This window comes from Silene latifolia, chromosome 11, assembly GCF_048544455.1.
Source record: "Silene latifolia isolate original U9 population chromosome 11, ASM4854445v1, whole genome shotgun sequence".
NCBI lineage: Eukaryota > Viridiplantae > Streptophyta > Magnoliopsida > Caryophyllales > Caryophyllaceae > Silene > Silene latifolia.
Genome location: NC_133536.1, coordinates 165214810 through 165227146, shown reverse-complemented (window position 1 = coordinate 165227146; position 12337 = coordinate 165214810). Strand labels below are relative to the sequence as shown.

The window sequence follows — 12337 nt, the reverse complement described above, 5'->3', positions numbered from 1 at the left end:
GGTTTGGGGAGGTCCCGCTTTATGACGTTTTGTAAGCCTTCCGACTCCACTCCTCCTTTTCTTTTTAGTTTGCATTTCTTTCCCTATTTTTGGTACAATGAGGGCATTGTACGGTTTGGTTGGGGGAGGTATGCATCCATATCTGTGTCTGCATGTTTCTTGCATTTTTGCTTGCACGTTTAATTATTTCCGCATGCATTGTTTTAATTAATTTCAATAGCATAAAAAAAAAATCATAAAATTCAAAAAAAAATTTTCGAAATTTTCATGTTTAAATTGAGTCGGAACGTTTGAACATTGACGCTACTTTGAACCTTTACTTGAGCCTTGCATATTCTTGACATTTAGTTGGCATGACTATGTGCATAATCTACGAGTTTTTGTTTCTCTTTTATCTGAACGAATAGACTTGATTCTCTATGTCGGCAAGCTACAACACATTCTGAGGTTAGAGCTTATTAAACTGGTGACATTCATGACCGGTTTCATTTAGAATGTGAGTAGTACTCTCTTTAAGACATGTAACATTAATTTGCATAAGCATGAATCTAGTCTTCTTAATACCTGTATGCATTCGGTCTGTGGATGGTGACACGTGTTAGGAGAGGCAGTCCCCCTTATTTCATTCTACCCATGAGCCGCACATAGCCAAATTGCCTTTTTGCCCATCAACTACTTTCTATAATATTTCCTACCCTAGCTGAGCTAGTAACGAGTAGTTCTTGGAATGTGTTATTGCAATATGGCTATTTCATCTGATTTCAGAAGATGGTGGAAGAATTGAAGGGAAAGAAAAGAAAAAAAAAAAAAAACGGAAAAAAGAAAAAAAAAATGCGAAAAAGAGAGACAGAAAAAATTCAAATTGAAAAAAGAAAAGGAATGAAAAAGAATGAGAATTGCTCAATGTTTCACACTCCCATGCCTTATTTATATTTTATGGGGAGTTGATGACTTTTTGGTGTTTTGTGAGTTTAGTGCATAATTTTGCACCGTTCATTTTGCTGTTATGAGTACGAAGTTGGGATGCAGTCTATATTTGGATCCGTTGTTGCTAGCCTGGCTATTAACCCCACATATCCAAATTCATTTTAGCCCCTTCTTACCCATTACCTCACTAACCCAAATGTAAGTCCTCGGCACGTGTCTTGGTCACTAGTATGGTTGGAATGCGTATGTACGGTTGTAGAGGCTCTATTCATGTTAACTGCATGCATGTTCTTATAGGTCGAGTTAGGTGAGTGTCTTGCTTCTTCCTATCTTTCACATATATACTCACCCTATACCTGATTTTGAGTGACGAGCGACCCGTGAGAGTCCGACATCTTTGAATCTTGCAAGGTCGACGGTTCAGTAAGCTTGAAACATTAATTTAACTCGTTTGCACTTTTCAGTTGCCACTTTGTCATTTTGTTGCATTAAATTGGTTCCGGTGGATGATTTGTAGCTGATGTGTTGGTCCCGTTCTTTTGTTCACCCTTAGTTGCATTCATATTTGCTTGGGGACAAGCAAAGGTTTGGTTTGGGGAGATTTGATGCGTGTCTTTTATATAAGGTTTTCACCTCATTTTTACACGCATTTCCGTGCTTTTTATGTAGCATCTGTGTGACACCCCGCGATAAAGCGGAAAGTAAACTACTAAATATATGCGAAAAATGTGAAGTTTTTAAAACTTTTATTTAGTAGATAGAGTTTAGCATGCGGGAGTCACTAACATTCAACGGAAGGAAAAACGGAAATAAAGACAAGGGTCCATACAAATAAAACGGTCAAAAGTGGGGAAAATATATCCCTCGAATGACATAAAGAAATAGGTGAGTCTAAGCGGTAAATAGGCAATCTAAAAGTCCGGGGTACTCGCTAGCTCACACGTCAAACCCCATATAAGCATCTTCACCAACCTGTCATTCATGTAAACATGAAAGCCACAGTCAGTGGGGAGTAACTCAAGGTTCTCCCAGCCACAAAACATCAAGATGAACATGACAAAACACACAAACAAATGACCATATCAAGTAAGATGAGAATGAGTTGAATTGTAACTATGCATATGAGCATACATGATCAAGGATTCATAAATAAGGAAAAGGAATAAAATAGGCAAGTAAGCAAAGCATAAACAAAGTTAAATAATGGAGGAAAATGCTGGAAGGCAAGATAAAGGCCACTTAACCATGAGCACGTAATTCAAGGAGATATGACCAATATAACCATCCAAAATGCTAACATTTACTATTCTTAGACTATAATTTCCCCGGGTAGGACTACGATAATGATACGGTCCTAGTCTAAATCTGCAGATTCTCGGGTGTACATCCCGATTCGACGTGCGCCAGCACAGCACGCACCCAAGACTCGACTCCTAATAGAGACCGAGTACCCCAATCGCGTAACAAAGACGAAAGTGGCGGAAAGACTAAGATATGACTCACTTGCCAGCACAGACAAGTGGCCAAAACCATACTTGCCAGAACAGCACAAGCAGGCCAAACCCGTACTTGCCAGAACAGCACAAGTAGGGCGTAATTGAAAAAAAGCATATATGGTAGTATCATGGCATTTCTACAAGAATACGACTCACAACAAGTAATTATTTATAATCATCTTTTCATACTTGTGACATATAAAATAAATATCTCACTTTATAGTTATACGTGCCGATTAAATAAAATAAGTAAAATATAACAAGTGGTAATGGGTAATTTACGTCATGAGAAATTTACGTAATGCAAACAATCCAATGCAAGTGACATATTGAGCCCAAAAATTTGGTAATGATGAACCCACAAACATCCAGAAATTTGGTCCAAATTAAATAAAGAGGTGAGTCCAAAAGTTTTCATGGTTTGAGCCCAAAAATTGAATGTTGGTGAGTCCAACATCAGAAATCAGAAAATAAAGAGAAGCAAACAAAAACAAAGGGCACGGCATCAGTAGGCAAACACAGTGATCCCAAATAAAGAAAGGAAGGAGGATATGATATCAGTGCTTGGCAAACCCAGAAATCACGATACAAAGAGGAAGGAGGACCACTGCACACCAAACCCAAAACAAAACCGGTCAGGAAATTTGCGGACTTTGAGTCTAACAAATTTCTTACCCAAACCCGTGAAGTACCTAGACACACCCTAACATTCTCTACATTACTCAAATTCCATCCCCTGCATCCTCAAATTCCAACAGACACAATGCAACACAGACGGTCCCTAGCAACTGAGTGAGTCCAGACGAGAGAGCAAAAGAAATTTCGACTGTAAAAAAAAAAAAGGGAACCGAGGCAGAACAGAGAAGCCAACCACTTCCCCTTACCCGAACTCAGCAAGAAAACGGACCAAAAAGGGGTCCAAACAACCGTGAAAAATGAGCACAAACACAACACAATCAACTCCATCTATGGGGAAGCATACAAAGACTTCAACTTTGGGAAAAATAAGGCAAAAACGAGTAGAAATGGGCGGAGTTTCCCGACGTTTGTCGAGTAACCTATCCCGGTTACCTTAACTTTCTTCAATCCTCAAGTGAATGGTCGATTATGAATGAGTTTCCTTCGGGGTCCTCAAAGTCTTCACCTTAAAAACCGTAATAAGAGCCAAGTTAGTCTAAAAACGTCACATTTATGAGACGGGTCGAGACAGGAACTTCACAAGGCTATGCCTTTCTTACCTTAAAAGATGAAGGAAGAGATAAGGAGAAGAATGGTGCAAGAATTATTGAGTTTGGTCGAAAATTGAGCAATAAATCTAGGATTTTTAAGTCGCCATTTATGGGTTCTTTTGAGCTTGTTTTGGTTCGAAGAGTACAGTGCTGCGTTTGTTTGTTTTACCAGGGATTTCGAAAAAGAATGGGAGTTGTTGGTGGAATCTGGTTGGTCAGAGAGTATGTGAGGGAGAGTAAAAATAATTATTATATTAGTTGGGTGCCAAAATTGAGGGGTGTGTTGTCGACCCGGGATAGGTCGAGAGTAGATAAGTTTAGCCTCACATGTGAGCATGTGACGATTCTTTACTAGACGGAGGTTCGTCTTAAACCTACTATAATTTAAGACGGAAATTTTATTATCAATATAGTTATTATTATTATTATTATTATTATTATTATTATTATTATTATTATTATTATTTCTATCCGACGAAAACGTATATTTTATATACGTAAGCTTTAAAACTTATAGCTTTAATTAAATTACTTTTATTAATATAATGAAATTAACTAGTTAAAGTAATGTAAAAGTATTACTTTTCTTTATGAAAATTATACGAAAAGGGCGGGTGTTACAATCTGGCTACAAATACCCCCGAATATTCTACTTTGGTCCGTTTATTGTAATTTGCAGGAATCGACCGAGGAGGAGCTAAATCGAGCCTTAATTGTCCCAATTGTATGCATTCATGGGAAATAAGGAGCCGGAGCTTAGGAATCTTACACTTGGAGGACGTATGAGCTGAGTTAAGGAAGAAATTCAAGTCCTGAATGCGCCTATATAGCTCGATCGAGTACTTTGGTGCTCGATCGAATGCTGTACATACTCAAGACTGGTCGATCGACCAGCTGAAGGAGTCGATCGAGGAGGACCAGCGAGCAGTGCTCGATCGAGAGGTTGACCTAGCTCGATCGAGTGACTTGGAGTTCGATCGAGTAATAATCTTGCTCGATCGAGGGGTTTCCGTGTGCCTTTAGTTTATTTTCCGCCTAATCTTTTATGGGCTTTTGTAATCAGTCCATGGATTAGGTTTAAGACAATTTTCAGTATAAGACTGAGGAGAACACTACGTTACTCCTATCTCTTTTACTACGTACATTTCATCTGTTACTTTGTCACTGTTTAATTGGGAATTCTACTCTCTACCTTGCCACTTTGATTCGGTATTATCAATTTAATTATTTCCTCATCGTATTTATTGTTTTTTATTCCTTTTCTCTCTTTGCTTGCTAATCGTTCAATCAATTAGTTTATTCGTCATGTTTAATCTTAATTATTTGGTTATTGTTATTGTTAATTTGATAATTATGAGTAGCTAATTTCCTATGCTAAGACTATAGGGGATCCATGATTTGAAGGGAGGGTAATCGAATCACTAGGCTAATATCGGTACCGTCTTTGTTGTTTAAATGCTACAAATAACTGTAATTGCCTAATTGAGTCGACGCAATTAGACCCTTATTCTTAGTGGACCTTGACCTGGACCGAAAGGTTGGAAGAGGGAGACTAGTAGCAAACAATAGAGTATTGCAGCGAGGGCGAAAGTTAAACTGTTTACACTTTAGGGTGAATTAAGGACCGAAAGGTGACGTTCGCTACCCCTTAGACCGTACCGCATTAACCTAGAATCTAGATTACTCGACCGGATGATTATGGTGAACCGTTGTCTTAGCTATTCTTCTTATCTGTTAAACTCCTTCCTTTTATTTCTCTTTCCCTCACTCTATTAGTTTAGAAATCACAACTTAAAAACCCCCAATTTGGTTACTTAGACGAGCCTAGTTTTAGCATACAATTCCTACCTCTCTGTGGATTCGACCCGACTTCCCTAGCTATATTAGTTAGTTGGAACCAGTTGGTTTATTTTTGACAGGTACGCGACAGACGTGTCAGAGTCCATCTCGGATTGCATGGCTTCGAGCCATAGCTTTGAGTCGGAACAGGTCATGGCACCTTTATAGGTAGCGGGTTTATTACTCTCCAGGAGTAAAACGTCATTCTCCTCGACCATACCAATGTATCTGTCCGGAGGATTAGAGACTCTACCCGACCTCCTAGGTTCCTCAGGAATATTAACCGTATCATCAGTTGGAGGAACAAGTTCCTCTATCTGTTCCTCGGTTGTTGGTTCTAGAACCTCCGACAGCTCGAAGGTTCTATTACTTGTCTTGTTCTCGAGAAATTCTTTCTCTAAGAACGTCGCACTAGCCGCAACAAAAACTCGATGTTCGGTAGGCGAATAGAAGTAATGACCAAATGTTCCTTTTGAATAACCTATAAAGTATGTCTTGACCGATCGCGGGCCGATCTTATCCTCGTGTCTCCACTTGACATAAGCCTCGCTGCCCCAAACCCGAATAAAGGACAAGTTAGGGACCGTTCCCCTCCACATTTTATATGGAGTCTTGTCGACAGCTTTAGTCGGACTTCGGTTAAGTATAAGAGCAGCTGACAAAAGAGCATAACCCCATAATGAATCAGGCACTACCGTGTGACTCATCATGGATCAAACCATATCCAGTAAGGTTCGATTTCTCCGTTCGGACACACCATTTAATTGAGGTGTTCCAGGTGGAGTTAACTGTAGTACGATTCCACAGTCTTTAAGGTGGTTATCAAACTCATTAGAAAGATATTCGCCACCCCGATCTGAACGGAGTGCTTTAACCTTTCTACCCAGTTGGTTATGAACCCTGTTCTGGTATTCCTTGAATTTCTCAAAGGACTCACTTTTATGCTTCATTAAGTAGACATATCCGTATCTACTCAAATCGTCCGTGAAAGTGATAAAATATCTATATCCATCTCTAGCGGTAATTGACATAGGTCCACAAACATCAGTATGTATGAGTCCTAATAGGTCACTAGCGCGCATTCCAACACTTTGGAAGGAAATTCGAGTCATATTGCCAATGAGACATGATTCACACGTGCCATATGTAGAAAATTCGAATGCGGGAATAGTCCCATTATCGACGAGTTTCTTTACGCGTTTCTCATTTATGTGTCCCATTCGACAATGCCATAGATAGGTTTGATCTTTGTCACCAACCTTTAATTTCTTATTATTCACGTGTAATTCTTCCGTGGTTTGATCTAAGATGTAAATTCCATTCATGGAAACTGCTTTGCCATAAATCATTTCATAAAAAGAAAATACAGCTATTATCCTTTATTGAAAATGCAAAACCGTCTTTAGCAAGTACGGAAACTGAAATAATGTTCTTAGATAAACTGGGTACATAGTAACAGTTATAAAAATAACTCAAAACCACTAGGGAGTTGGATTACATATGTTTCCTTCGAGATTGCAGCAACTCGTGCTCCATTCCCGACTCGCAGGTCCACATCACCCTTTTCGAGAGGCATGATGTTCTTTAGGTCCTGCAAATAATTACACAGATGAGAACCACAACCAGTATCAAGTACCCAAGTTCCGAAACTTGCATGGTTTATCTCAATCATATGAATATAAGATGACATACCAACAGGAACGACGCGGCCTGCTTTTATGTCCTCCCGGTACACGGGACAGTTTCTCCTCCAATGTCCAGTCTTGTGACAATGGTGGCACTCAATGTCACCGCCCTTGCTCTTTGTCTTGCCCTGTGAGCCACTAGTCTCACCAGGCCCACTCTTACCGTTTCCTGGCTTGTTGAACTTTGGCTTAACTACAGCTAGGTCGCCATGAACCTTGCCCTTACCTTTACTTTTATTGGAAATCATGAGAACATCCTGCTTCATGCTCCCACTCAATTTCATATCCTTCTCGGTCTGTACAAGAAGGGAGTGTAGCTCATGAGGACTCTTTTTCAAGTCATTCATGTAGTAGTTCGCCCTGAAAAGGGCAAAACCATCATGAAGAGAATGAAGCATTCGGTCAATGACAATGCTCTCACTGATTTTGCAATTAAGTGCCTCCAATTTCTCGACATTCTCAATCATGTTAAGAATGTGTGGGCTAACCGGTTGGCCCTTTTGGAGTTTCGCATCAAAGAAGCGACAGGTATGCTCATAAGTAACGATTCTTGGTGCCTTTGAGAATTCGTTAGTGAGCGTGGTGAAAATCTTGTTTGCACCTTGGGCAATGAAGCGTCTCTGCAAATTGGTTTCCATTGCAAAGATGAGTATGTTCTTTATCGCACCCGCTTCCATAACGAAATCACTATAAGCGAGTGACTCGTTGACTCCTGCATTGGGGCCTGGGTTTACCGGTATTGGCTCAGTTAAGTACCTGAGCTTACCGTCAACAATGGCAGCATTCCGTAGTGCTACCTCCCAGTCCGCAAAGTTGGACCCGTCATTTTTCAGACGTGTGAACTGATTCATGTTATCCATAAAAACTTTCAGCCAGGACGCGCGATCAAGTGTGGCACTTGGCATTGGGATTTCGTTATTTCCAGCCATTTCGTTGTAACAGTGAAATTAACGTGTTCTACACTGCGAAAAGAAAATTGAATAATAAGCTTATGCATCGATTTGATTTTTAAGTCTAATGCAATACTGTGATAACGCGAAGACTCGTGCATTTATACAATTGACCTTCCTCAAAAATTATATAAATGATCCCAAGACTCAATTCTCTGTAAATTGATAAGCAAACCTTTTAGCTAATTCTACCGTTAGAATTCTTGGTCGATAAATTTCTGTAAATTCTATCTTTAGTCCATCATAATCACGAGAAACTCTTCGGACTATAATGTTGAGATAAACTAAGTCAACACAAACTACTTACCCAACCTAGAAGGGGTCATATTATGCCTACCGACGAAGAAGGAATTCATAGTTGTTTGCCCTTATAAAGACTAATCTCAATTTCCGTTTTAGAGAAAGATCCCATCAACTTTGTTTTAATTCATTTTAAGTGAACTAATATCTAGCATGCGTGAATGAATAAACTAAAGTGATGGTTAATAAGTATGTGACATCTGTATGTCCATGAAAACTAACATACAATCTATATGAGTCAATTTTCATGCATTTTAGTAGTAGGTGGTTTGGTTTAGGCGGAATATGATGCATTAACTAGCATGTGAATGAAAAACAATAAGAATAGTAAAATGTAAAAACAATAATAGAGTCCTAGTGTGGCCTATCCTATCAAAATGAACATAAATACAAGTTTGGAATCCATCCTTGGACCCGAGAAGCTTGTCTTGATATTTCATCTTGATCCATGTAGCGGGAGTGAGCTCCAACCTCCATTTTTAGTCTTCTTTGAAATTACAATAAATAAAATTACATAATAAACCTATTTATTACATTCTAATTTCAAAAACCCAAAACTAACGAAATAAAAAAAAGGAGATTCGAGATCTCATAATTACATAAAAATTATGTTTCCTTCATTACGAAAACATAATTTGACTAAGGCCACACTAAGTATTACAACTGATTGCAAAAATACGTAAATTAAATTTATTCAATCGATTCATTCAACAAAAATAAAATATAATGCATCAACTAAAAAAAAATTAAACATACATGACACAATTCCTTAATTATGTTGATTAATTTATCCAAACCACCTATTTAAATCAAATTAAGTGACAATTCCTCAATTAATCACATTAATTTCAATCTTAATCCATATTAAACTTGTAATATGAATTCAATCCGTCAAAATTTTAAACTACTTTAAAATAATTCGGTATCTTTTAATTGTGAACCGTTTCACAATAACTAATTGGCCAAAATCAAAACAAAAACAAAATCCTTTTTTTTTTTATTTGGTCTCGGCATAAACAAAGAAAAACAAAACAAGCAAGTTTCTTATTTTATACACGGTTTTATCTGTAAAAACCGAAACACATTTTTTTTTTTAAATTCTGTCCCATGTGAACAGTAGCACGTGAACAGTAACAACAAATTTTTTTTTTTTTTTCGGATGCTTTTCCAAAACGGCATAAACAAAACAACCGCGAAAAAAACTTTAATCGGTTTTTCTAAAAAAAAAAAACAGCAGTTTTTTTTTTTTTAAAATACTGTTCATCCGTGAACAGTACAGAAACAGCAAAAAAAAATTCACGGTTTTTAAATTAGGACCCTAATGCCTTTTTAATTTCAACGTAATCTGCATTAAATCAAACATGACGATTCCATTTATGTTTTAACTTAATCTGCATCAAATCAAACATCGACCAATTCTTCATATGATAATTTTAACTGATTAAAACAACATTATGAAAAATAAAAATGGAAATCTCGCATCAAAAAGAACAAACACCGGCTGCAAACATTTTTTTTTCAATCGGCATTAACAAAAAAAACAGTCGTGCCCTGAATTTTTTTTTTTCTGGAACCCTAAAAGTTTACATACAATTTTTATGAAAATCATCAAAATTAAAATTCGTGGCCTTTGCTCTGATACCACTTGTGGGAAATAATATGTATACTTCCCTTAAAATGAAGGATTATAACGAATTTAATGATGACAATCACTAGTCATAAATTAAAATACATAAACAAAAGTAAAGGATTCAGAATTAACCTTCGGTCCTAGCAAATACGGCCTAAGAACAATATCAAAATAGATATTCTCCTATCAGTTGCACCCAAGATGCTCCGAGAAATGCCCTTGATTTTGCTAGAATCGATCCAAAAATTAAAATAATTTTTAGGTTTTCTTTGTGTTTTTCCGATGAGAGAGGAGGCAAAAATGAAAAATGAATTAGGTCAGAAAATCCTCTCCCTCACTCACCTATAAACCGTGTATAGGAATGAATTAGGGTAGGCTTTTCTTTTCTATTTTTCTCGGCCCAGTACCGAAATAAGGAGTATTCTTTCCTTATTTTTGGTTATTCCCAAAATGTATAAAATGTGTTAAATTGTCATCTAGTGAGGATCGAACCCATGACCTCTTGGTTTGTGTACCCTCACTATTAACACTATGACACATTCAACTTGTTGATATTAAATATAACCGATTACATTTAATTACGAATTAACAGATTAATTCGTCCAAGCTAACATTACATACATTTAATTAAATATAACTTATTATATTTAATTTACTTAATTCTGATTAATTCGTCTCAACTAATATTATTTAATCTTCATTAAATAATTGTCTCATCAACACATTGACTAACTATTTAGTCATATTATGCATCAATGTGATCATATTTCTATAACCACATCTCTCAAACACATCCTATAGGTGTGACCTTTAGGGACCAGTTGATCACCGCCATCTGTATGATAATAACGTCAAACTTTCTAGCAAGCCAACCGTTATTAGGTAAACGTTAATCAACTGATTAAATATACGAAGTATACCCTTGTGAACCTGTAAGAGATTTACAAATGTTATCACACTAATTTGTGGAGGACACAAGCTCCAACAAAGACTGACTGTTCTTTTTTTAGGGTATATTTGAATAGCTAAAATAGAGGGGAAATGGAGGGGAGTGGAAATAGAACGTGGATATTTGGATATAATTTTCTCAAAATCTTACTTATTGTGAAGAAATTTTGATTTACTTTAAAAGAGTGGAAAAATTAAACCGTTTAAATCACTCCTCTTCATTTCTGTTTACTCTTATTTGTTATCCAAACAAGAGATTTTAAGTCTCTTACCCTCCCTCATTTTCCTTTCCCTCCAAAACCTCAATCCAAACACACTCTTAATGAGTACTCCTTCCCGATCATTTATCATCTATTCATTTTGACATAAAGAATAAAAAAATATGATAGATAAGAAAAAATATTGTTAAAATAATAGGTTCCTCACAAATCCATTTGTCCTTATCACAAGTCCACTTGTCTAAATGACTAAATCTTACCAAATATAGAAATAGGTAACAATTGAGTAATATACCGTAAATAAAAAATATATAACAATTGATCGAGAAAGAAGGAATATTATACTTTTTCTATTCTAATTTTATTGTCACCTTTTTTTCAAATTTATCCCAAAATAATTGCCTTTTTTCTAAAATTAATAAATATTTACACTACTAATTGATCATATTTTTCATTTTATTAGTTTTTTTTCAAATTCAGATAAAATAAAATGTAGGACAATATAAATAAAATGTACGAAGTATTGTGTATTTGATTTAACTTGTTAATCTTTTTTATTTGAACTTACAAGTTACAAAATCCGGAGCATAAAAAAGGTTATGAACCTAGAAAGAGATTGAGGGTATAATTACCGATAAGACTCTCTTTAATCTTAAAACTTTGACACATTACTATACCCGATGAGCTCATAATTAAATTTGGAGCATCAATTTATATTTGGTCTCTCATTGAGCTTATCGAGAGATCGTTCTTCAATTCAAAAGACCTACTGATTTTAACTTGGCTTAGATTTGAGTCCTACACAAAAAAAGTCATAATTTTGAAATAATTACAGGATTATTAAAAATTAATGTTATATAATATTAACGTTCTATTATAAAAATCTTAATTTGAAATTGCTAGCATCATATTACTCTTATATTTTAGTGTATATATATGCTCCATCTATCTCGATCAATAGTTTCTTGTTGTCTTGATAAAAACTAGTTTAGATCTCATGCAATTGTATGGTTTTTTTAATTCATGGACTATTCCACTAATTGTACCAATTTTATGTTAGGTTCATATACCTATTATTAGACTCTTCTAATAGTGAACTAATTATCAATTTAATA

At 36.2% G+C, this 12337-nt stretch overlaps 1 long non-coding RNA gene across 1 annotated transcript; it reads right to left on the bottom strand.

Moving 5' to 3' along the window:
• Nucleotides 1-1689: 1689 nt before the first annotated feature.
• LOC141615188 (uncharacterized) lies at nt 1690-3857 on the bottom strand. The gene is made up of 3 exons (XR_012529695.1): nt 3662-3857; nt 3495-3567; nt 1690-1899 (listed from the first exon to the last, which is right to left on the bottom strand). It is a non-coding gene; the product is annotated as an uncharacterized LOC141615188 (long non-coding RNA).
• Between the last annotated feature and the right edge of the window lie 8480 nt (nt 3858-12337).